Here is a 26,305-nt window from a genome sequence, read left to right as displayed (position 1 = left end):
ATCTTTTATTGCATAATTGAATTGTATTTTTCTGTCTTCTTTCAAACTCCTGAATTAGTGGGCATACTTGCTTGGATTTTCTTATATTCTCTTCGAGGCTTTTTGATTGATTCTGGCAAGGATCTCTCTTTTATTTTTCTTTTATTATCTCTATAAAAACTCCCATGTCAGCTCAATTGAACAAATTGTATTTGTACCTGTGAAAATGCAGTCATCCAGTTTATGATAAAAGGCATTTTTCATAAAGCATAGCATTAACTTTCCATTCTCATGGATTTGGAAAGTTTTCTGTATTTTTTTCCAGTTGATGTTGGCACCGTTATTCTGTTTGAAGACACATGGATTTTAAGAGTTTAATTTTGAACTTGGTGTTTCTTGTATGAGATGGGGCATCCTCAGGCAGCCGTGGGTACCTTCAGAAGACACGTTGGTGCTGCCTCTCTTGGGCCACCTTCCTTGAAGGGTGGCATTGGTCACTCTGATTGAGATACCTTTTCTGTGGTGTTGAATGCCTTTCAGCTGTGCACTGGTACAGTGATTAAGCTGGAAAGCTTTTTTTTTTCCCCTTACACACTTAAAGAATATTGATATTTTTTTTGAGATTTGTTTAGTTCCAGTGTAACCACCCAGCTGCACCTGTTTTTTTACTTACCAACTCTCTTTAATTCACTACTTGAGGAAATTTATGGTAAGAACAGTGATATAAAATAATCTAATCAAGTGAATAGTACACCTAGCTTTCACACAGATTGTTTTTAAACAGTAAATCTCAAAGGATTTTATGGAGCAATCATTATCCCTGCCTCCACTAACCTGATGGGAAGCACAGAGGTGCAGTGATTTATTTAACTAAGTTGCTGAGTGCAAGAAAATAGCATCCACGTCTCCTGGGTTCCAGTCCTGTCCTGCTTACGCCATGCTGCTCTGCTGGCTGGCTGTGTGGGCTTTTCTTGTGTGTGTTGCAACTCTTTTTCACTCTGGATAATTGTCTTAGGGAAAATTAAATAGTAATTGTTATAACGCAGTGTTTCTCAGTACACAGAAAACCCAGTATGGATGTAATGTAAGAGTGCTGCCTTCAGCTCTGGGGTTCCCAACATCAGAAGGACATGGAGCTGCTGGAGCGGGTCCAGAGGAGGCCACAGAGATGATCCGAGGGCTGGAGCACCTCTGCTATGGAGACAGGCTGAGAGAGTTGGGGCTGTTCAGCCTGGAGAAGAGAAGGCTCCAGGGAGACCTTCCAGCACCTTCCAGTGCCTAAAGGGGCTACAGGAAAGCTGGAGAGGGACTTTTTACAAGGGCATGTAGTGACAGGACAAGGGGCAATGGTTAAAACTGAAAGAGGGGAGATTTTGATTAGATATAAGGAAGAAATTCTTCCCTCTGAGGGTGGTGAGGCACTGGCACAGGTTGCCCAGAGAAGCTGTGGCTGCCCCATCCCTGGCAGTGTTCAAGGCCAGGTTGGATGAGGCTTTGGGCAACCTGGTGTAGTGGAGGGTGTCCCTGCCCATGGCAGGGGGGTTGGAACTGGATGATCTTTGAGGTCCCTTCCAACCCAAACCATTCTGTGATTCTATGAGTTGGAGAAGTGGGCTGTGACTGAGAGTAGGAAGATAAAGGATTTCTATTTGATTTTTTGTGTAGCAGGATGTCCACCAGAAAAAGGACCAACAGTGTCTGGGGACAGGCAGTGGTATGATGCTTTTGCTACTTAAGTTTTAATAACATGTGAGTCAAGGTATCTCCCAAGTCCAAAATACTTTTCTACCCTATTTCCTCTTTTCTGGAGGAGGAAAACCACCTGAAAGATACCAGAAGTAATCTCACCTTTTAGTTTTCTGACCTGCACATATCTTTTAGAGGAAGGAGGCAGCAGATGGAATATTTGGCCTTCAGAGGATTTGTTTCACTTCAGATATAAGAACAGATATTGAGAAACATATGCAGAAGACATGCAATCTCAAAATACTGCTTGGAATAAAGTAGATCAATGTATATTAACTGATTAAGTTTAAAAAGTGAGACTAGTCAGAGACCTTCACAGCTGAGACTGCCTGATTGTTTGTAATAAGGAAAGAATTCCAGAATATTTGCTGAATATTTTGTGCTGGAAAAGCAATTAGCTGAATTTTTTGAAATGGCTTCTAACCTGGCTACTGATTTGCAAGGAACAAAAGTTCTTGCACTATTTAAAATAATGCTTAAGAGGAAAAAAAATTAGTTTCCAAGAGTTCAGTGACTCTTGAGTTCAGGGCTACTTACAAATATGGACGTAGTATCACAGTAGTAGTGTTTTCTGTCTGTGTATGATTTAAGTTCCCATTCCATGACACGAGCTGTTGCACGAACCATTGCACACACGTTGGAATTCTCTGAGTTCCTTCTCCAAGCCAGGAAGGCTTAAACTGCAAAAATGCCCCTTTGTGCATATCCAAGATTGGGAACAGCAAAGATTCTCTTATCACCAAGCTTAGCTGCAGCCACCTGAAGCCCCACGTGAACTGCAAATGTCTGCAGTCTCGGGGTGAAAAATGTCCACTTACGCTGTAGAACATCTCTGTGAGCTTTGGTGAGTTTTGCTTTGTGAGTAGCCACGTCAGCTGCCCAAAGTCAGGGCAGTACTGCAGAATGGTGGGGCAGCTGTGCCGTGGTAACTGTTCATTTTCCTTAGAAATGCATCCAGTATAAAACACAGAATCATAGAACCATAGAATGGTTTGGGTTGGAAGGAACCTCAAAGATCATCCAGTTCCAACCCCCCTGCCATGGGCAGGGACACCCTCCACTGCACCAGGTTGCCCAAAGCCCCATCCAACCTGGCCTTGAACACTTCCAGGCGTAGGATGGCGCCTCCACAGCATCTCTGGGCAACCTGTGCCAGTGCCTCACCACCCTCAGAGGGAAGAATTGCAAGTGGTGCCAACAGGCAGAAGTGTGAAAGGTATCTGAAGTGCCATCACTTTTACTAATGACGTGATTATGGCAGTTGATTCAATATCAATATTTTCTCAAGCATTCAGACAGCGAGTACCTTCTGAATTACCTTCCTGAATGGCCTTCTTCGTTCAAGGCCAGGTTGGACGAGGCCCTGAGCAACCTGATCTAGTTGGAGATATCCCTGTTCCTTGCAGGGGGGTTGGACTAGATGACGTTTGAAGGTCCCTTCCAGCCCTAACCATTTTATGATTCTATGATTCTGAGACAGACGCTGGGAGTTTTGGTGGATATCAGACTTGCAGATGAAGTTGAGCTGTCACAGCTCCCATGCAGTTGGCTTCGGGTGGTGTGGTGTGACCGGCAGTACTGGAAAAGAGCATCCCTGCTCATGAACGCCCACCACATGCCCGGTGTGTTGCCTTTGGGGTGCTGGCTCTGCTGGCTGCTGTAGGCATGAGCGACACCTCATTGCTACGTTGAGCTGTGATCCCTGAACGACACCCTTGGTCCCCCTGCGAGTCTCCCACGGGTTCGGTGGGGAGGAGAGTTTCCCACTGGGTTTGCAGAGATGGCCTGTTGTCTGTAAGATCTGAAATTGTGTCTGGACCCTGGTAAGGGAACAGAGAGGAAAACATGTCTTTCTCTTTTCTTTCTTAATTCTCTTTCTGCTCCTGTTCCAAGAAATGTTTCCCCAGAATTGCTGTATTTTTTTCTTATGGAGGGATAAGTGCTAAAAGGCTACTCAGCCTTGGTGTAATCTTGATAAGCAGTGATGGATATCTTGTGATGAGCCCCACTGTATTATAGAGACCTTCTGAAGGGCTGTCTTTGTCCCTAAAAATGTGCCATTGCACATCTGAGACAAACAAACCAAAAAAAGGGCTCTCAATCTCTTTTGGAGTCTCTAATTTAGATATTTTTGAGTCCATCTCCCTATTTCCTCAGAGGCTTTTAGAGAATTAAGGCTCCTTATATTCCAAGTAACACTGAAATTGTCCCTAGATTGTACCTAGAGTACTTGGAGTGGTATTACTGAATATTCCTGGTATCTGCATGTCACCCAGAGAGGAACTACCTTTCACCTTTGTTTCTCAAGGCCCTTTCATGTGTGGTTTTATTGGCAAACTTTTCTTTGAACTTGTCATTAGTATTTGGCAAGTGGAGTGATGAACCTCCTGTGTCTTTGCAAGTCATATTCACTCTATAATTCTATCTATTAGGTGTGTACTGGTCGATGTGGCCTGGTGTGCTGGTTGGTTTCAGAAGGTGTAAATGCTTAGAGATAAGTTCCTTCTCATGTGCATGAAGAGAGTGTATTGGTTATTTAGCAAAGTGCCTGTAAAATGTCAAGCAAAACTGTGCACTGAAAGAAAAGGATTATTTTCTGGTTTTATGGCTTTTATGTTTTGCTAAGGTTCAACAATGACTATGTTTTGGTTTTCCATACTTCTAGCATGCATGAGGGGAAAGAAGCAGTTGGGTATGGACAGGCAGGATCCCTTCTCCAGGACTGTGTTTGCACTATGCTTTGGATCTTACAATGGGCAAAATTAACATGTAATGAAAAATATGTTCTGAGGAGTATTTTGGTATCAGAAAAGTGCTGTGTGTATTTATTCTGTTAGGTGCCATCCATCATTCATCCTACATGAAGTAACTGACCTTTTTGTAGAGAATTTTGATTTCTTTCTTTACAGTATGTTCTTATAAATTACCATCTTCATGCGGGAATCTCATGGTGAAACCTATAGCCTGTGTGATGCATGAATTCAGATAGACCATGATGGTCTCTTCTGGCTCCAAAATCTATGAATCTTTGAAAATCTCATCTAATTTAATAAGTGCAAAAATACCATGAGGATTTCACTTGGGTTCAGTGCTGCCGTGGGGATAAGAAAACAAAAGAGATACGTTGGGTCAGACCAGTGTAAGGAATTGTGTTTCCAGCAGTGGTCGAAGGTAGTTACTTTGAGGAGACTTGTTATTTTAGTTTTGACTTGTGCTCAAAAATGTTTCTGCTTACTTCCTTCTGGTTGGGCAGAGCATACAACTGGAGAGACCCTACCTGGTGGGGTGATTTTGGGATGTACTGAAACTGTTCTTGGGTTTGTCATCATTAGCAATGTCAGAGAGGACTGTACAGGTGGGACTTTGCCTTGTCTGCTCGGTCAGACTCCCCCAGACCTGCTGCTCTGGAGTAAGGCATTTCTAACTGTCCTTCTCTCACTTGAGATCAGCCTTTCACATGAAGAGAGGAACCCCAAGATAAGCTGTGCTGCTTTGTCACCCTGCTGTGTCTGCGAGAAAAGGGCTGGCTCGCTTTGCCTAGTTTTGTTTCTCCGGTGAAAAGATATTTTTAAGTACTGTGGACAAAACCATTTACTGCTGAAGGAAACTTGATTCACAGAATTGACCTACAAAGTGAAGGTCAAGTGATTTACTAATGATGCTCTTTAATGTGACCTTCATGATGTAGACATTTTTGTCCTTTACTGGTACCTTCCTAAAACTGAAAAAGAGGGGGATTTCCATTTTTATGCACCCGGATCAATCTCGTCCAAAATATCTGAACTATAGTAATGTGTAACTACCGTATATTTCCTAAAAGACTAAACTCCTGTATTATGGTTCCCTGGCAGGTCTGCCAATGGAGATAATTTCTTCAAATTTATCTCTGTGTGGCCATTCAGTGTTCGCTCCACCACGGCATGATGGATAAATATTTGAAGAGATTGGCGTTGAAAGAGAAGGTTGTGATTTATCTGAGGAAATCCGCGGAACAGGCAACACATTTGTAAGAAATTCTTTGATTATTGTGTAGAAGTTAATTGTCCTTCCTGCCCCATCTTAGTCCTTCCCCTCCCTTATTTAACCCAAATCTTGTTTTACTTGGGAAAGCAGCAGTTGTCACTGTTCCGGATGCAGCTGTAAGGCCAAAGGTGCCTATAAACCAGAAGTGGTGTAGATGATACCTTATCACATCTGCCTGATCTAATTATTCTCCCTCCTCACCCTCTGTGTCCGCTGGATTAATCAGTGACGCCTCGTGCTGAACAGCGAGGGATGATTTTGGCAGAGGGAGGCAAAACGGAACGTGAAATGACAAAAGAAAAAGGAATTAGACCTCGTGCCTCGCTGCTAATATATGATTCTATACATCCTCGTGGGTTTATGTGTAGAATCATAGAATCATAGAATGGTTTGGGTTGGAAGGGACCTCAAAGATCATCCAGTTCCAACCCCGCTGCCATGGGCAGGGACACCCTCCACTACACCAGGTTGCTCAAAGCCCCATCCAACCTGGCCTTGAACACTGTCAGGGATGGGGCAGCCACAGCTTCTCTGGGCAACCTGTGCCAGTGCCTCACCACCCTCAGAGGGAAGAATTTCTTCCTTAGATCTAATCTAAATCTCCCCTCTTTCAGTTTAAAGCCATTGCCCCTTGTCCTGTCACTCCATGCCCTTGTCCAAAGTCCCTCTCCAGCTTTCCTTTAGGCCCTTTAGGTACTGGAAGGTGCTGGAAGGTCTCCCCGGAGCCTTCTCTTCTCCAGGCTGAACAGCCCCAACTCTCTCAGCCTGTCTCCATAGCAGAGACATAGCTGAGTCTCCATAGCTGAGATCTCTCAGCCCTCAGATCATCTCCTTGCCTCAGATCATCTCCTTGCTCTTTGGAATCGGGTATCACTTACCCGATTCCAAAGAGCAAACAGTCATCATCCCAGCTGCTTCTCCTTGGTGTCTTGCTCCAGTCTGAAACAGCTTTCGGTATGAACATATGGTTATAACCTGGAAAAACCTTTCTAGAAAATTTAAGTGGGGGGAAAAAGATTAACTGGAGCTTTTTGAGCTGTTTCTCTCGATGTCTCAAGAAAACAAGTGCTGTTTAGTGGCCTACTGCACGTGCACTGCTGGGTCATGCTGGATGCCTAAAACACGGTGGTGGGCAGAGAAAGGGGGGAGTGATGGAAATCACTCCAGGTGCACCTACATTGGAGTTCTGGTTTGGAAGAACTTTTGAAGCAAATCTTCTGATTTTTTCCACTGACAGTGCTCTGCTTTGCGGCGTGAAGCGCCCAGGCTGCTGCCTGGGTGAGCTGGAGTTCTGCCTCAGGAACAAATGTTAACGATCCATTTGGAAATGGCTATGGTGTCCACCTAGTCCAAAATCAAATAAAGACTTTCCAACCCTAAAATGGGAGGGGAGCAGCCGTCGGAACCACAGCAGCACCTTCGTCCTCCAACTCAGCTCCTTGGAATTCACAAGGTCAAACGTAAGGATGATTTAAATGCTTTGATTAATCTGAATTTTTTCTCTTGGGATTACAAATGCAATATTTGTCTTTTTTTTTTTTTTTTTTTTTTTTTCCCCTGGACTCTGCCAGTTGCTCTGCCTCTGTGCATCATTGAAGTTTGGCACAAATCTGGTTAAAATCTCTTAGCTGGAGCCTGACCTTTAAAGAACTACAGTTTTTCGAGTCATGACCAACTAACACACACAATCTCCAGTAGAAACAAAGTCAGGTGTAGCCAAGTTAATTTTTTAACCAAAGGCTTTAAAAAGAACCCAAAAATTAAAATTAATTTTTAATTTGTTATTCATTCCCGTAGTTTAATTATGCAGTGTTCCTCCAGCAATAAATGTTTTAGTCTAGAGTGATTGTTAATTTATGAATGTATTCTGTATTGATTTCTGAGCAAAGCTATTTAAGCCACATCACCTTTCTTTTAGCATTTTATCTTTAGCAGGCTTAGGGTATTTGAATTTCTTATCTTCCAGTTCTGGTTCAAGGATTTATTAGAGCAAAGGCCAAACATAATTACATTAAAATATGAAATAAGCCTAATAATTACAAGCAGATGTCTATAATACAACAGATGAAATAGTGCCATTACAGTGCATAAGGGTTCTGTAAGGAAGAAGTCTCAGGTTTTTCAAAATGTTTTCATTTTTTTTTAACAGTAAATTGACATTAGTGTGCTGTATCAGAAATGTTTTTTTTGGGGTGAAGAAGTCTGAGTGTTAACTGATGGAAGCGCAAAATGTTTTGGAAGTTACTTGTTTTGGTTTTTTGGTGGTTTTGTTGTTTGTGTTTTTTTTTTTTTTTTAAATAAATGATAGTATTTAGGGTTGTGAAGCAGAAATTCCAGCCTTTGTAGCTAAATGTGCACCATGGGCTCACTTACTCAGATATAGCCATGAAGAGACTCCTGACAACCTGGGTAACATATGCTGGTTCTTGGCTCTAAGATTTTCCTGGCCTGAAGCTGCTGCACTCTCCAGACTGTATTTAGTTCAGCTGAAAGTGACTTTTCTCCATCGTTTTTCCAGCATAAAACCCCAAAATGATAAACTCAGCACTGCTAATCCCAGGAAGTAATCTAGACTGCGAAAGGGATAAAGGCTGGTTTTGGACCAGGGCCAGCTGTAGCTCTGGGTTTAATGGGTTTCTCAGTTTGGGAGGCAGAGGAGGGGAAGGCAGCTGTCAGATGGGGAAGGTAAGGGGAGAGCTTACAGAATTCAATGATCAGGTGTGATTTTTTTTTTTAAAAAAAAAATATTAAAACCGCCGTTTTCTAGGCTCTATAAGATCTCCCTTCACCCTCAAACAACTCTGTATTGAGTGGGATGACAAAAAGAAGACAAGAAAGAAAGATGCCTGGTGTTGAAGAAACAGGACAGGAAATAACTGCGGGTTTTCTCTTATGCTGTAACCCTGCAAAGAATAATGGTTTGTGGAGAAGGTGACAAAACGAAGTGAAACAACCCTGCCAAAAAGGCAGAGGATGTGGTTTTTGTTTAGCATCGCTTCATTCCAAGAGATGCCCCCAAAAACTGACTTATGGGAGGAGGTTTCATTGCAATATCTGCAGAAAATTACATTCACACAGAGGTGATGTTCTATGACAGTGAGACCTTGGTAACCAAAGAAGAACGATCCACCCCAATTTGCTGTTATTTTCCAAAGGCAGACAAAATATCATGCCCGGGTGGTATTTGACATGATGGTAAAGGCAGTCCTTCCTTGCCGGGAGGAAAACCTGGGCCCTGCAACTCCATAGGCATGCCTTAGTGGAGCTGTATCCTTGTGCTGGTCCCAAGTTTGTGTTACACTCTTTGGTGCATTTTTTGGTATTATAATTTCCCAAATCAGCATTGCTGTTTGTTTTGTTCTATTTAACAGCTTGTCTGGAAAACAGCTCAGTTTGATTACAGTGCAGCCAATAAACAGGGTAAGTAATTAACTCAAGGCACATTTCCTAAACCATTTATTAGCTGCAACTATCTCTTGTTTCAAAAAAAAAAAAACCCAACCCAAACCAGGTTTTGTTTCCCAGATTGTCTGGGGCACTTTCCAAAGCGTCCTCCATGGTATTTTTCTCCCCTCTCCATCCTCCGTTGTTTCCCTCCTCTCCAGGCACATCCCAGGTGTGAGCAGAGAGGGGACATGGTTCTGCACAGGGAGACCCATGCCTCCAGGGATGAGTTCAAGCTTTCCAAAGCCGAGGGCACTGCGATGGTGGGACTGTGCTGTTTTGCCCATGTGCATTTGCCATGTTTGGTGCAACTCGTCTTCCAGGTCCTGGGGGGATCTGGTAGCTGGGAGGTATTATATTAACCTGTGTCCAGACCAGAGGCAACTGGGGGCATCTTGCACATCTCTTGGCTTAGGTATTATGCCTTTTGCAGGCAGGGTCCTGTGCGGGCTCCTGCCCACGGGCTCTGCAGCGATGTGTCGGTGCGGCGTGGAGGGTGTGCTGACCAGCGTGGTGGCTGGGACCGAGGAGGTCCTGGCTTGACTTGATGTGAAATTTCATTTTTACACCATGAGATCGTGTGTTTATCAGAAATCAGTATTGTAAATTAAATTCATCCTGGTGCATGACCACAGCCAATAATACAGATTGATGTTTTTGCGTGAAATTTATTTCCTCCACGGTAAAAATACAGGACATGGTCTGAGACAATGACTAAACCAGCTTGTATATAGATGTACCAAAGACCAGACCTCCTGACTGTGACTAAAATAAGGAATGTTTTTTATGTGATCATTATACAAATGTAGAAACTTAGGGGAAATAGAGAACAGGTCTGCATTAAGAGGAAAAAGATTGTCCGTGCGTAGGGAGTGTCCTGTGCCCGTTGGTACCCGTGTGCCAAGGGCTGCTCGGGAAGCAGGCGGATAACGGCCAGTTCATCCAGCTTCGGAGATGGGCTCTTACCCACAATGACCTCTCCTGCCTTTCATTAATTTTTTTGTACTTGTGCTTTTTGTTGCCATTTGAGGTTGATGAAGACTAGCAGCAAAGTCAAGGGCTTTGGAGTATCAAAGGTTGAAATGAAGAGGGTTTCGTAGACAGATGGCGAGACTTGTTTCATTTTACAGAATGGGAATAATTCCAGGGAAAAGTGTGAAAAATCTTGCAGTCATTTCAGCTTCTTACTGTGATCATCCTCCTCACTGTTATATTATATATTTTCGTGTTATAAACCAAACAAATCTACCTGGCTGTAAAGTTTTATGAAGTCAAACTGTCTCACGGTGAGAACAATCATAGTGTGAACTTAAATGGGACAAGTGAGATAAGGCTAATTGCTCATTTGAGAGGACTTTTTTATAGATTTCTTGAAAAAGAAGAAATAAAACCTCCAGGTATGGCAGAGAGAACAAAGTTTCATAGTGCAGGACAAAAAAAAATTGTTTGTTGAAATATTTATTTTGCCATCCAGCATATAAATAGTACATGAGTGAGGGAGAGCGCTCCATGCCTTTGAACCATGTGATCCAGAAAACAATGCTTTTGTTGGTTTTTAGGTTTTGCAATTCCCAAGGCTGTTACATCATTTATTACTGTGCTGTTCCTTGTCACACCTGGTTACTGCAGGTTTTATCAGCTGCGTTGTGTGATGCATCATGGAAATTGGCTCCGGCTGGGGAAATGTTAAATAAATACAGACAAATGCTGTTAATGGCCATATTTCAAAGTCTGCGGAATGGGATATTCCACTTGCTCCCTTCCCAAAATAAGAGCAGGTCGAGTGGAGATGTCTCTGTGGCAGCACATCTGGAGGCACGTGGGGGCGAGCAGAAGGGACCGCGCTGTCCCCAGCACCCTTGGGAGGCACCTGAGGGTGCAGAATGGGCTTCTCCGGGGCGTGATGAATGGGAACGTGTCTTGCCTGGAGACTGGCAATGCTGCAGGAGCTCAGGGCTGGAGGATGCAGTATCCTGCTGTATCAGCTACAGCAGTAAAAAAAACCTCAAATCCCTCAAAATCCAAAAACAAACTCCAAAAGACCCCAAACAAACAAGACTGGGAGGTATGTTTTAAGTAAACACCTAAGAATGGAAGACAGGAGTGGTGTGGTTTAGGGAAGGCCAGGCTTCTGTGGGTACTGCAAATAGAAGATTCTTGTAGTTACATATTGTTATGATTATCTTGATTTGCCTTCAAGAACAAGCTCTTCTGTGAGTGCAGTTTTTTGCCTTTCTCTTCTCCCACCCCCAGTTTGAGCTCTGGTTTTCCACCGTGTTGGTTTCTCTTCCGTCTGTACCACCAGACCGTTCCCGTGTTGCAGCAGGTTTGTTTTGGCAGTGCTGTCTGCCCAGCGGGGCGCAGTTTCTCGGCTGGGGCAGTCTCTGGGGAATGGCACTGGGATGGCCCCCTCTGCGTGGTGGAACTCCATCCCGCCAGCCCTGGCCCCAGCACAACCCTCCATGCCACGCCACAGCCCGACAGCGCTCGCTTTTGTCGTCGCTGCAAAAGGTGGATGCTCCGAAGCCGGTGATAATTCCTCAAAAGGCAGCATTAACCTTAGCAATTTACTTTGTTCTGCTTGCCTGGGCAATTAATTTTTAAACAAATCCATTATTCTCGATATTGACCCTCCTATCTGACTGTTAGGAGAAGCATTGCTACAAGTAACGCTATACTGAGAAGATAATGAAGCTGGTTTAAAATTCATTTCAAATTGAGATGATAAAAGGTCACCTATTAAGCAAGCCAAGCCTTTTTTCTGCACGCCTCAATGAAAAACGTGTGTATTTCTGCTGTGAAATTCGTATCTAACCTAACCTGAGATCTAAATGTTTTTGAAACATTTTTTTTTAGTAGTATTCCAGAGCAGTTGACTGTGTTCAAACATGAAGTATAATCCAAAGAGGACAGATTTCTCCCCGCTCCACACCCCGCAGCGGTGCTTGAGCACACCAGCGCTCCCATCACATCTTAGGTGTGGTTGAGTTGTTTTTGGTAGTAACCTAAACAGTTACTTAAACCAGTTACTTAAAACAGTAACTTAAACCAGTGCTGCATGGTCTGTCACAAGGATAACGATCCACACGGATCACACGGATGGAGATGCTCAAAGTGGCTTTCAGGTGATGGAGACCTGTGCCAGCCCTGGGGGCTGGGGTGGCTTTGCCAGCCCAGGGACAGCACAAGGTGCTTGCACCCTTTTCCTCCCTTTTTCTTGGTGGGAAGAGACTTGTGTCTAGCTCTGGTGCGGAGAGTTGTTCTTTACAGCTTTGAAATTTTCCTTTTGCGGTTGTCAACGGCTTTTGAGCACACACCTTTCCTTTGAATTTGGGTGGGGTTCTTCTCAGGTGAAAATAATTTTTTTCTGGAATTTAGTACAGCGGGGAGTTATTCAGAGACCAGCCTTGGCTGTGTGGAAGTCGACTTGGGTGCATCTCTCCCACAACAGCCCTTGTTTCAGAACTCAGCTTGCTTTTTTTTTTTTTGGCTAGTTCTGCCAAAAGTTCTCCAAACACAGACCCTGCACCTAAGGTGTCCAGGTCTTGCTGCTGAGGAGTCGTGGCTAAATCAGTGCCTGCAGTTAACTGCTCATCAGGAGCGAGTGGGACCATCCCGTGAATGTCACAGAATCATAGAATATAGAATGGTTTGGGTTGGAAGGGACCTCAAAGATCATCCAGTTCCAGCCCCCCTGCCATGGGCAGGGACACCCTCCACTACACCAGGTTGCTCCAAGCCCCATCCAACCTGGCATTCAACACTTCCAGGGATGGGGCAGCCACAGCTTCTCTGGGCAACCTGTGCCAGTGCCTCACCACCCTCAGAGGGAAGAATTTCTTCCTTAGATCTAATCTAAATCTCCCCTCTTTCAGTTTAAAGCCATTGCCCCTTGTCCTATCACTACAGGCCCTTGTCCAAAGCCCCTCTCCAGCTTTCCTGTAGGCCCCCTTTAAGTACTGGAAGGCTGCAATAAGATCCCTCTGGAGCCTTCTCTTCTCCAGGCTGAACAGCCCCAACTCTCTCAGCCTGTCAGATGTCCAATGGTTTGAAGCACTTTCTTTGCCACGCTCTCGTGATCTGCCTTTGCACGACGCGTTCCCTCTGCGCAGGGAGGATGGACACCTGCACCCACCTTCTTTGGGTGACAGCGATCTCTTGAAATAGTCCTGGACAAAGGTCCCCGAATGGAAAAAACACATTTTATCCTCCCGAAAGGCAGGAACACCCATGGTGCTAGTGAGGCAAGGCGCTGAGGACTGGGGTTAGTGAAGCTCCGGGCAGAGACTTGTTTGCACATCCCAGCTCCTCACTTTTTGGACTTGGAGTCAAGGCAGGATCTGTGCTCGGAAAGCTGCACATTCTTGATCTGAAAGACTGTAAGAATACCGTGGGTTTGTGGGTGTGCTGGCTTTGCAGGAGGGGCTGCAGAAATGCCCCCTGTAAGTAGCTGTGGAAAGCTTCCCCGGCTCCAAAACCGGTCAGATGAGCTTCTGGCCAGGACAGACCCTCCCCATCCCCCCAGGCCAGGGCTGAGCCATCAGCGCCTCTGCAAATGCCCTGTTTGAGATGGGGACAGAGGAGCCTGAACCGGGGCTGGACCTGCACTGAAGAGTGAGGGCAGGTTGGGGGTGGCCCCTGGCCCCCCGGACAGGCGGCTGCCCATGCTGGGTTACAGCTCTCCAACTGGAGATGGCTGCAGTGGCACAGCTTGGAAGTGCCCCGCTCCCAGGGTGCTCTCTGGGAGGAGTTCGTCCTGCTGGGACTGCCGAGGTTCATTGGGCCTGGCACAGCTGCAGCAAAGAGAGGACTGAGATGGAGAGAAATGCCTACGCAGGCACCAAGGTGAGTGCAGATGGAGCGGGAGAAGATGCTGGAGCTGATTCCCCTGCAGCCTGTGGTGAGATGGCAGCGGCCCCCCTGCAGCCCGCGGAGATGAATGGTGGAGCAGAGACCCACCTGCAGCCTGTGGAGAAGCCCACGCTGGAGCAAAGATGACCATGCCTGAAGGAAGTTGTAGAGAAGGATCTCCGTGAGCTGCTGGAGGCTGATGACAAGGAGCAGAGGCATCTGAAGCCCGTGGAGGACCCCACGCCAGAGCGGGTGGCAGCTCCCTCAGAACCCCTGACCTCGGGGGGAAGAAGCCCACACCGGAACAATGTGATGGGTCAGGATCACATCCTGCGGGAAGGACTCACGGTGGAGAAGTCTGTGGACTGTCCCATGAGGAGGGGATCCACTGGAGCAGGGAAAAGAGTGTCAGGAGTCCTCCTCCTTTGAGAAAGGAGCAGCAGAAGCAGCATGTGATGAACTGACCTGCAGCCCCCCATTCCCCGTCCCCCTGCGCCGCTGGGACAGGAGGTAGGGAAGGAGGGAGGGGTGGGGGGAGCTGGTTTTGAGATCCAGCTTTGTTTCTTGCTATCCCCTCTGAATGAGCCATTAATGAATTGAATGGATTTGTCCCTGAGCCGAGTCCGTTCTGCCCGGGGCCATGGTGGGTGGGTGCTCCCCCCGTTCCTGTCTCACCCTCAGCCTTTGGTTGCACCTTTCCCCTCTCACCACCCGCTGGAGCAGCGAGCGCTGAGCGGTGGCAGAGCTGTGCCAGCGGGTCAGGCACTCTGTTTGCTCTCAACACTATTTTTTGTCTTGAGTTTAATATTGGATCAACATGTTTGTGTTTTTTTTTTTTTTTTTATAGAAGGAGTGGATGCTGCTCCTAACCCTTTCGTTGTTTCTCGTTAATGATGTGTGCAAATCCAGGTGGTTTCTGGGTCACCAGGAACCTCAGGCTTTCCATCACGCGCTGTTTGCAGAGCCAAGCGCACACCTCGGGGGTCAGCACGGTTCTGCTGTTTACACTTCTGCACGACAGCGATAGAAAACACCCTCCAACAACTTGATTAGCATTAATATGAAAGGCTATGTCTAACATAATTATTTCTTTTTGTTTTTAATCCGAAAACAAACTTGATACATCTCCCTTGAAGCTTCAAATCAATAGCCTAAAGTAATTGCTTCTCATAAATGGGTTTCTGGACCAATGCTGATGTTTCCAAGTGAGACTCGTCTTCTCTGTCTAAATAAAATAGTGCTGATGTTATAGAAAAAGCAACTACAAGCAGGGTGTAAACTTCTGTGGCGTCCTTTTTAAGGTAGAAGACCAGGGATCTGGCTTGTATGTTTTGTTTCCGATGATATAAATTATTTGCATAACAGTGGAAAAGTTTAATTTCTCTTTTTTACTTGAATTTAACTCTTCAGTGAAGACAGCAGTAATGTTTGTGAGCTGAAACATTCGCTTAATGGTTACAAATTACTTTGAGATTTCGACGTTGAAAGCTCTGAGGATGCCTCTTTGCAATTAATGTGTGTAGCAGGGAGTAATGCTGGTTGTGAGTCGGCAGGAGATTCTCCCTCCTTCCTTGTTCAGCTATGAGCAAATTTAAAAATTCTGTGATTTATATACTATATATACTGAATTAAGTCACAGGATTTATATATATATATATATATATATATATATAAATATATATATATATATAATTTTCTCCCTGTAGTCTTGAGCTGGTGTGAAAGACTGACAATAACAGCGCATAGAAAAATGAATTCTGCTGGCTGGGGCTGGCTGTTGCTTTCCCTCCCTCACCTGTGCAGTTGGAGGGGTGGGAGTATGGAGGTGTCACCTGGAGTCACACCGACACCTCCTGTCATCCCATCGGACCCGAGGACCGCGGTGCAGCCTCAGGTGACAGCAGCAGCTGCAGAGCTGATCCACGTTCACATTCCTGGTGTTATTTTCGTGCAGTCAGTCTCGTGGGTTTGTCGCTGTGGAGTGGTGAGACCCAGCTGTGCCCATGCCATCTTCTGCTTTGTCTGGTGGGGAAGGTCCTTCCTGGCTTTACACGGAGACCTGGAGGAAGTTTTAGGTGGGAAATTCTTATTTCTGGATGCAGACTCCAACACAGCTTGCTCCTAGCAGATCGCTGAGTAAATCCAAAAATATTTATCCATAATGAAATGCCTTATCGTTAGCTGGCACCCAGCAGAGCTTGCTCATGTGATGCTCTCGGGCAGGGTGGTATCATCATGCCCTGGTCCCTCATGTGAGTAATTTTCAGGAGGAGGAAGAGGCTGAAGCTCCTCTCTGCATGCAGCGACCAAGAACAACTTCTCCCTGCCAGTTGCTTCTCGGTTCATGCGCTGCGTTTTGGTGCTTCATTGAGTTCCACTTTAATGAAAGTTTAATCAAAGTATTTTTCAGTTAAAGGGAAGCACGTAATTAAAACACAGAAAATACTTTTTGTATTCTAGGCACACATTTTTCTGATTCTCAGGTTTCTTTTTTTTTGTTTGCATTTTTGATGGACCTCGTTTGAGTTAGTTATGTATGTTGGGTGCCATGTATTCTTAGGTTAGGAAGTTGATTTTCACATTTTGATGTCAAAATTAATTATTTCTGAGTGATGTCAACAAGGCCGTTTCCAGAATTTTACCTTATTGATTAAGTAAAGTTTGAGAAATATTTTTATTTGCTTTTGTGAGGTTTTGTTCCCCTTTCCAACACGTAGGATTTACATGTCTAAGGAAGTTCATTAAGCTACCTGGTTTATGGAAACGAACAGAGATATTTTGGATTTTAGGTATAGGAGTGGTGGTCAAGCAGAACCTTGTGTTTTCTGTGAGTGAAGCTACTCGTAAATGGTGACATATATGTTTTCTGAAGTAGCAATTCCATAATTTTTCTTATTGGGCACTACAACATGAAACAGGTGAGTTTTGTCTGTGTATCTGAAACAAGAGCTTCCCCTTAGTGAAACTTATACTTTATTTTTTATACAGCGTGCCTGGACCACCTCTTCTGAAGTACTGGATTAAAAGCCCTAAGATTCAAGAGGAGGCAGTTGAACCGATTATTTTTTTCTCTGAGATGTGGGTTTGTAGTTGGCAGAAAGGGATCCTTGAAGTCTGGTGCTGGCCCTGGTAGGGAGTGGATGCTCATGACCACAGGGTAGACATAGTCATGCGACTTCTTTTCCAGCACAGAAAATTTTCCTTGCTAGAAAAGTCTGTGCTCGAGTTGCTAAGGTTGGTGTCACTGAAAAATAGTTATTATTGAACGTAGTTTTCTGTACAGAGGGAGTGTTTCTGCAGAGGTCTGATGAGGAGTTTCATTGTCACCAGCTGGGATGGGTGACAAGTCCCTGTAGATACTTAGTGGTGGTTTTGGGTCCTCCAGAGTAAACTTAAGGTGTGCTCTTAATCTCCTGTCCAAATCAGAGCCCAGATGTTGCTCCTCATTGTTCCTGAGATCCTTTCCTGAAAACTGAGACCTGGTGTTGCCATTGCCTCCCCCAGGCAGGTTCCTCTGGTCTCTGTTGTTTTCTCTGTCGTGGTCCCTTTACACCACAGAAGCAAACAGGCTTGGGCTTCTTAGAGGGATGTTAGGATGAGTACTCCTTAGGTGACATAAAGAAATGCAGATATAAGGAGAAGGTGAAACCTTTGTTGGCTATTTCTTGCCTCATTTTTTTTTGGCATGCTTGAACATTCAACACGTGGTTGGAGTTTGCATGGCAGAAGGTCTCACCTCCCTGCCTCCCCTGCTTTTGAGCAGGTAATGCAAGATTAGTCAAAGGAACAAATATCAGAGTTTCAAAGCAGGTACTCTTTTGACTCTTAATTTATTTTCCTTATAGGTGGATTAAGAACCAATTTGGAAATAAATGTCTCACTTCTGCCAGATGAAAAACCAGTACAAACAACGTCCCCCCGTCTCACACAGGCTTTGTGCTGCAGAGCTGCTCATGCTCACGTAATTAATATTATGTCTCATTTTATTTTCTTTAAAGCTCTGCTTAAATAGTCAGGAATCAGGATCCATTTTTCTGGGTAGCCTGTGAAATACAGTGTGACGTGTTAACGGCCTGACCCCTCGGGTAATTTAATTATCTATCAAGGCCGTTCCTCTGCACAGCTAATTGACTGTCCCAGCGCTGGCGTGCGGGCAGCTCTTGGCAGAATTATCTCCATGCCACTGCCCGAGACCCTCTTTGTTATTACCCATGCATTTTGGGTCCCTGCTCCATCCTGGGAGCCCAAATCCATCTGAAAAGAACTGCGGGCGCCTGTAAGTTCCATCCCTGCTCCAAGGGCACGATGTGCTCTCCCCGACGGAGAGATCCCGACGCTGCTCTGGTTTAAAAGGTTTAAGGGACAAACCGTGCTGAGGGGCATTTGTAAAATACCCCCCTGCCTCCCACCCTGCCGCTGGTGATCAGCCACTGCTGGGTTTGTAGGAGTCAGAACGGAGAGCGGTGAGCTAAGCAGTGGGTCTTTCATTTGGATGGTTCCATGAAAAGTGCTTCGTTTGGTTACACATTTGTGGTCTTGGTCAGCTGAAATTAGGTACCTTACTGTCTGTTAGAAACCTTATTCTGTCAGTAGGCATTAAGCTTGCAGCAGTCCAGCGTTATGTCCTCATCCGCCATGCAGTGTTATCGTTCATCGTGAGAAATATAGTTTGGCTCCTTCAGGCTACGTGAGAAAGCTGCTTCAGCATCAAGTGCCTTCACAGGGCATTGAAGCACATCACACCCAACACACTGACACCAAAGAGATGTTTCCATTCTGTAGGCAACTGCATTCCTTAGTCCCTTAACAAAGACGGTGTACCCTGTCTTACGCTAAATATCATGTATATATTTATATATATACACCCCCCTATACATGATATATGGGATTAAGTATTTATGTCACATATCCGAGTCTGTTGCAGAGACTTACACAACTCTTAGCTGGACTAATTGCTTCCTGCCTCGAAAGAGAAAGAAGGAGTATGAGAATGGTTATACACTCTGCTTATCCTCCACTAATAGACTTTTTTATGGTAAAAAATAGTTTATAGTAAATGTGTCAGTGTTGCCATCCCGTCTTCAGGAACAGGTGTATAGTGCACTCAACGTGTGCTGCACGTGTCATCGTCGCGTGGCTTTTCTTTATGCATGTGTGTATTGTTTCTAGACTGTCATTAGCAGGCTGCTGAATATTAAAGCTGTGTTTGCCCTTTTCTGATTTTCACATTTTAAAACATCGTTATGTCAATATCTCGGGGCGATCAGATATTGCTGAAGGGTGCAGCTGGAACCTTCTGAGTTGGATGAAGTCTGTAGGATAAAGTCTGCACGATTATCTCTTTTAATGAACTGTGTGTTCAGGGCGCAGACATTTTAAAAATTAGAGCTGGAATGAATATTCTTCACAACTGCATCCCACTGTCAGAGGAATTTACTTTGATCCTTGTTTTAATTTGGCGATGCATCGCCAAGTGTTGTCCGCACGCCCTGCCGTTTCTCAACTTCAGGATTGTTTTCATTTCCTTCATTTAAATTGGAATTGCTTTGAACTGTGGTTCCCAGGTAGGATGTTACAGAAAGTCTTGCATACCTCCTGCTCGGTGGCCTGGTTTGTGCTGCAGTAATTTAAGCTTGTTTTCTATGCCATGTTCTTTTCCTGGAGAAATCCCACCGAATTAGTGGAGTTCAGGGTGTGTTCAATGTAATTCCTTTCAAGGTTTCTGGAAAAGCCGTGGGCCTGGCACTCCGGGAAGCTTTCTCCATAAAAGCTTTTCTTGAATCCATTGGGGAGAATTGGATTTAATGCATATATTCCTGAGTTTGTTAATAAACTGTGTAATGATTCAATTCAGCATTAAAGCCACTTGAATGACTTTTTATTAGCTGTTGTAGCATATTCACTGTTTCCTCTTATAACTCTGGCACTTTTTTTTTTTTCTGAACAGCCTTAAGACAATTTTAATACACATAGTTTGTCTGGTCAAGTGGATTATGAAGTTCAGAAGTAGCTGACAATCAGCAAAAATGCTCTCTTTACATCCCTTTTTTCATTCTCCTCTTTAGCTATGCAACCTCCAAGCTTCATTTTGAAGTTTTTTACACATTTTGTTTTAGAACTGATCTGCTGTTAAAGAATATAATTGCTGACCATGTTCTGATCAGGGTAGCATGATAATTCACATGCTGCATTGGTTTAACAAATGTGAAAATGCTTAATTATTCTGCTGGTGGAGAATTAAAACAGCTAACATTATAGTTCTGCATTTTGAACGATGTAGATTTTTTCCTAACTTTTAAAAAATTTATTTCAATAGAGAGTTTTGAAAAAAATTGATGCATAGAGACATTGAAAATGATGATGAGGTTTGTCATTTTGATATGAATTTCTCCAAACTTTCATTTTTCAGGAAAAAAAAAAGTAGCATTCACCTAAGTAAAACCAACTGTTGTGTAAAATTTAACATTTCACTTGGTACTGTGATGCTTCTTTGGAAATCTCATGTTATTGACTATTTTTTTCTGTTTCATTTCTTTTTCAGGTGAAGTTTTCAATCATTAAAAGAGGAATGGGCTGTCGGTGCCCAGTGCAGGGAAGGGACCCTGGGCACTCTCCCATCCACCCTCCTGCTCCAGGTAGGTGTCCCTTGGGGGGACGGCGCCTCTGAGCAGCCTCTGCTGCCCTTCTGCTAGTGACAAATTTAGCAGATAAAATAGGATACGTGGATCAAATGGACCTTTAATCTCTTTATTTCGTTGCTTAACTGGAATAATATTGTGCACTAGATGACCAGAACCCTTGTTTGCTCACTACTGCTTTGAGGAGAATTTATGAGTAATGAAAATGTGTTGAGGAAGATGAATTTGTATTTTGTTCTCTTGATTTTTCTCACGGTTTCAAATTCCTGTATTACAATCTGTTTACTCAGAAGTGTATTATGTAACCTCAGGGATGAAAGGTGAGTTTGCAGGGTGCTGTGATGAAGCCTGCATTGTACATAACTGCAAAGAAAGAGCTTGTGGAAACATCAGAATGCTGGATGCTTTCAGACCTGAGTTAAGCCCTTAATTCATCAAAAAATATGGAAAGATATTCCACAGGTAGTATACATTTTATGTGTTCTTGATATGACTTCATTAAAAAAGATACCAAAAAATTGAATCAGTACGTTTTTAGCAGCAGTCCTGAGAGACCCTTTTATCAAAGAAATTCTTTCATGAGAGATTAGTGGTTCTGATTGAGGTGGTTTATATCCAGCACAGGACAGTTTAAGAGCCTTTTTTGGTTAGAAAAGCTTTTAGGATGTTAAAAAATGATGGGACTTCAATAATGTTAAGCCAAATTGCCCTTCCTTCAAGTGAACATCTATATTGTCTTGATTACTGCTATGGAGACTTGCCACGTAATGTTTCTCTTTACTGTCTCTTGGGATCTGCTTTTTCTCTCTTTACATATAAGAAGTTCTTGGAAGGGCAGTTGTAAAGGTCACCGCAGCACATTAGTTATCACCACATCAAATCTTAGTTTTGTTTTTGGTTATGCAGTGTCTTTTTTTATTGCTCTACCACTTGCTGTATTTTTAGGAGATTACTTGTAAGAAATAGAGATGTGTTGAGCTCCTTATTCACAAGCTCTCACGTAATGACATATATTTTCCGGAGGGAAAGTAATAAGCTGTAATTACCATCTTGTGCCTGGGATAGGGGAAGGGGAGAGAAAGCAGCTAAAAATGCTAGGCAAAATTCCAAGCTGATTTCAGATTCTCTTTAATGCTCAAAGCCTTTTAGAAATCTTTAGAAACTTCTGATGAAAATCCATTTCATCATTAAATCTATGCCTGTATTACAAATGAAGAGCTTTTCACCCTCCTTAAGTAAATGGATTACTTAAGACCTTCTTTATAAAATGTAGGTCTGTGCTCCTGCCTGGTACACTCCCGCTAAGATGCCGTGAGCACCTCAGGCAGGGTAATATAAGCTCGTGTCCCTTCCCTGTGGCATAGGGATTCACTTAGTGAATATGCCATTAGCTGCAGCAGTGTAGTTAGGGTTTTTCTTGGCTTTGCCAGTGGCTGCCTGAGTGCTTTGGGTAACTCTGACTCTGTCTTCCAGCATTCGTCAAGTAGCTTCAATAGTTTTTTGTTCCTAACGTGCTCTTACATCCGCGCATTTAAAAGAGAATGTGTTCTAAATATTAATTATCCTAGAGTTTCATGCTTTTATTCCAGTGTGTGGTACCAGAGAGCTTCTCCAAAATCCAGCTCATTAGGAGCTGGCTGGGAGCCAGAGGGGAGAGGCGAGCACGCGCGGTGGTATGAACACAGACAGCAGAAGTTGCATCCTCCGTCATGTTCAGCCTCTCTGTTCTGTTCACATTAGACTTCAGAGCAGATAAAATGCAAATACTTATTCACATATTTCATTGGCAGTGCAAAACTCATTGCCAAAAAATTCTGCGGACGCCTAAAGCGAGGGGTAGAGTAATGAAGGATGTGTTTGTCTGTGGTTATTGAGCAGATGTGGTTGTGGCCTCAACTCAGGATCAGTGGGACCTACGGGGTCTCTCACAGCCTCTGCGTGGGTGGTGTTGCTTCTTTCTCTATGTGTCTGCTGCTGGCTGCCCCTGAGGAAAGGTTTCTGGGTCTGATGGACCTTGGCAGAGTGAGGATATCACCAGAGTAACCTAACGAGGCCACCTGGGCTGGTCTGAAGTGGTCTGTCAACAAGATCTGAGAAGTTCAGTATCTCGTGCTCTGAGCACAAATATATACACATTGTTTGTTCTCCTCCAGAAAGCATCTCAAGCATGTAAAGTACTTAACAGAAGTTCTAAGCAATATCTGTGCAACACATATTTGTGTCCAATATTCCAATTTGCGTCCAATATTCCAAGACGACTTTGCTGTCTTGGAAATCATCATCTCTATTAAGGAAGGAGCTTAAGAGAAAACTTAATAGAGCTTGAGACTGTGCTCTTGGCCATGGCAACACACATTTCCCTATCAGCCAGGGGTAGATTAGAGGCAGTCAAATGATACCTCTTGTCTCTTAGTGGCTGCCTGACAGGTGGAACGTGGCATGGGAAAGCTGCTGATCCGCTTGAGCGCGCGGTCAGGTTGGCGAGCCTAAGCCAACACTGGTGTTGCGTGCCCAATCTCAGCTTAAATCATCCGTTTCTTTACTCGTGTCAGATGTGGTGCTGCTTGTCCTCATTAGCATTGAGCACCAGGGTGTGTTGGGTATCTACTGTGTGCGTGCAAGGGGTGGTGAGATGCTGCCGTGTACTCACCAAGTGACCGTGTGGACGTGGCCTTTCCTGTTAACTCACCTTTTAGAAATCTGCACACGCTTAAGGCTCAGCAGATTTTGACTGTGAACTTTTGCAGGCAATTTGAGGGACTTTAATGTAAACCTCTACGGTAGCAGTCCTGCCTTGCTCTCAGATTGCTTCCTTAAAGAAAGAGACTTTTATTTTGATTTACACTATCAGTTTACTTGAGAAAGAGATACGAGACCAAAAAACCAAAGCAGAAAAATAATAGTGTGTTTTGTGGAAGACCAAATCCCTTCTGACTGAACGCGTGCTAAGATAATCAGATAAGCAAAATGATTTCAACATCCCATTCCCAATGTAAGAAGTGCTCAGTCAAGTTTGCCCTGATTGTATAGTGATGCATGACTAATAAGACTTAATATAAAACTTTTAAATCCAGAGCGTATTGTTAGAAAAACACATTTCAAGCACTGAATTTGTAGACAAAATTCCATTTGATGTAGTCAGAGGAGATAATTTGGTTCTGTACTCAGTATTACCACTTGATGACAAAGTTTCTTCCCAAACCAATCAAGTTCAATGAGCTCCTCACTATGGATATAGAATGATATTGTCCAAGGAATTTTGTTAGGTAAAGACCATGTAACGATTAATGCAATTCAGCTCATTTGAAAAAAAAAAATGTTGAGAATGAGATGAAAAATTGCAAAACTCTCGATGCCTTTACAGATGTTTTGTAAAAAGTCTTAATACACCAGGCAGAAATACATTTGCCCATTTGTGATGGTTTGCACATCGTGTGCTGTGTTCAAAGTCTGCCAAATCAAGAAAGATTTGCTTATTAAGACTCACCATGCGCCTGAGCTATCTTCTTTGCATTTATTTATAGAAGTAGTTGGGTATTTGAGTTCGTATTTAATTGCGATGCCAATTGATGGAGGAATATTTGAAGCAAATATTTATCTTGTGTGTAACAAAGAATAAACAACTTGAAGAGATAATTTGGTCAAATTTTGATGATTGATCAAATCAAGAAAATCCTGTAGATCTTGGCACTCAATACCGTACAACAGGCTGTGATGAAGTGTATGTACTTCAGAGGAACGAGCAATCACGGCCACTAGGCTGTTTTCTGTAGTAGAGGCTCACAGAAACGAGAATATATGAAAAGGAGAGGCCAAAATTTTGTAATTCTGGTCTTTGCAGTGATGGCCACTGTTTCTGATGGGTGTTGGGTTAGTGACAAGTCATCTTTTGGCCCAGTGCAGTTGTAATCTCCACCAGAACCATGAAATGCCATAAGGAAAAAGGAGTTTCATTTGTGTTTCCTTGTGATATAACTGAAATTATCTCTTTTACTTTGTTAATTTAAAAGATCTGGGTCTATGCATAAATAAATATTTTTAAAGTTTTTTGAAAAAACAAACTTTGAATGATCAGCCTGTGTGCTGGAACATCACTTATAACCGACCCTGGGTGGCTGCTGCCCGTTTCCTCTTGGATTGGGCAGAATAGGTACGAACAAAGGAAGAACAGGTACAGGAAAGCACAGCTTCAGCTGTTTCTCTGGGCTTCTCGTGCCATTTTACCTGTACACTGGGCACTGAGAGATTACAGACACAATACTACTTCTTAGGTATTTTGGACCTGTGATTTTTCTTTTTCCTTTCCCTTTTTCTTTTTTTTTTCTAGTATATAATTGTGAAATCCAAAACATAACCTAGCTGGTAGCATGAGGGCTGCCAGCTTGAGATCCTGCATGCAAATGAATGTTTGGCCTTCAGAAGACGTGCTGTGTTTTGTTATTTATACGTGTCCTTTTTGGGCCAGAGAGGATTTATTCTTGTTCTTAGTCTCAGCTTGAGCAGGATCCGGAGCGAAGGCTCCCTGCGGAGCTGGGTGCTGGGCAGAGCTCTGTGGTTCCAACCCCCCTGCCATGGGTGGGGGCACCCTTCACTACACCAGGTTGCCCAAAGCCCCATCCAACCTGGCCTTGAACACTTCGAGGGATGGGGCAGCCACAGCTTCTCTGGGCAACCTGTTCATGTCACCCATGTCCCCTCTGCCGACGAGCTGCCCTGCGACGTCGCGTCCCCCCTCGGTCAGCAGAGGGGCAGTTAAAGCTGCAAGGACTAGAAAATGAAATGGATGGGTAGTCAAAGTAGTTATTTCAGCCCATTATCGCTGACGTGTCGCGAGTGCCGGCATCGGGGCACTGTTGGCTTCGTGAACTCCAAGGTCAGCTCCGATTTCCCAACAAGCGAGAGGAGCTGGATTTTCTGTGGGGCACAAAGAGCAGATGTCTGTTACTGGAGATCTGTTTTCTTGGAGATATTTTTTTTTGTTCTTCCTGCTTGCACGTTATATATTTCAATGAGCATGAAGCAAATGCTGTTTATTCCCATGTTGTTCAAGAGGTTGATCCGGTTGGTTTTTTAGAGCAGTGCAGGGTTTTATTAGGCTGTTGAGGGTGAATATTCCTGATTATATCACAGTGTCAAAGACGAAGAGAAAGATGTGCCAAAAGATAATGAATACTGAGACGGTATAAATACGAACTTCTGTAAGCACTTTGCTTGAAGCATTATTATATTAAAGTGTTATGATGTATCTGAGGGGAGTTTAGACTCAAGGTGGTCAAGGCTGGATAAAATGTTTGTGATGGGATTTGATGAAAAGGTTTATTTTCAAGGTCACCACCTTTTTTTGAATGAGTAAGAATAGCAAGCACTGGCAGAATGACTCGACTAGCTAACAGTTACAGGTTACAGCACACATAGCTAAAACTCTAGAGGGAGAGCAAATCTCACGTTCTGAGCCAAGCAGCCCATCCTCCTCAGCACTATGTTATTTTTAGCAATGGCATGTGGTGGGTTCGGCGTTTTAATTTTTTGAACTTGAAGTTTACTAGCACCTTGAGACTTGAATTTGGAAGTATTGGTCGAAAACATCCAAATTGCTGCCACGCTGTAGACATGTATGACTATAT

This window comes from Tauraco erythrolophus, chromosome 9 (assembly GCF_009769465.1).
Source record: "Tauraco erythrolophus isolate bTauEry1 chromosome 9, bTauEry1.pri, whole genome shotgun sequence".
In the NCBI taxonomy this organism is placed as follows: Eukaryota; Metazoa; Chordata; class Aves; order Musophagiformes; family Musophagidae; genus Tauraco; species Tauraco erythrolophus.
Note: the sequence above shows the minus strand (reverse complement) of the source record.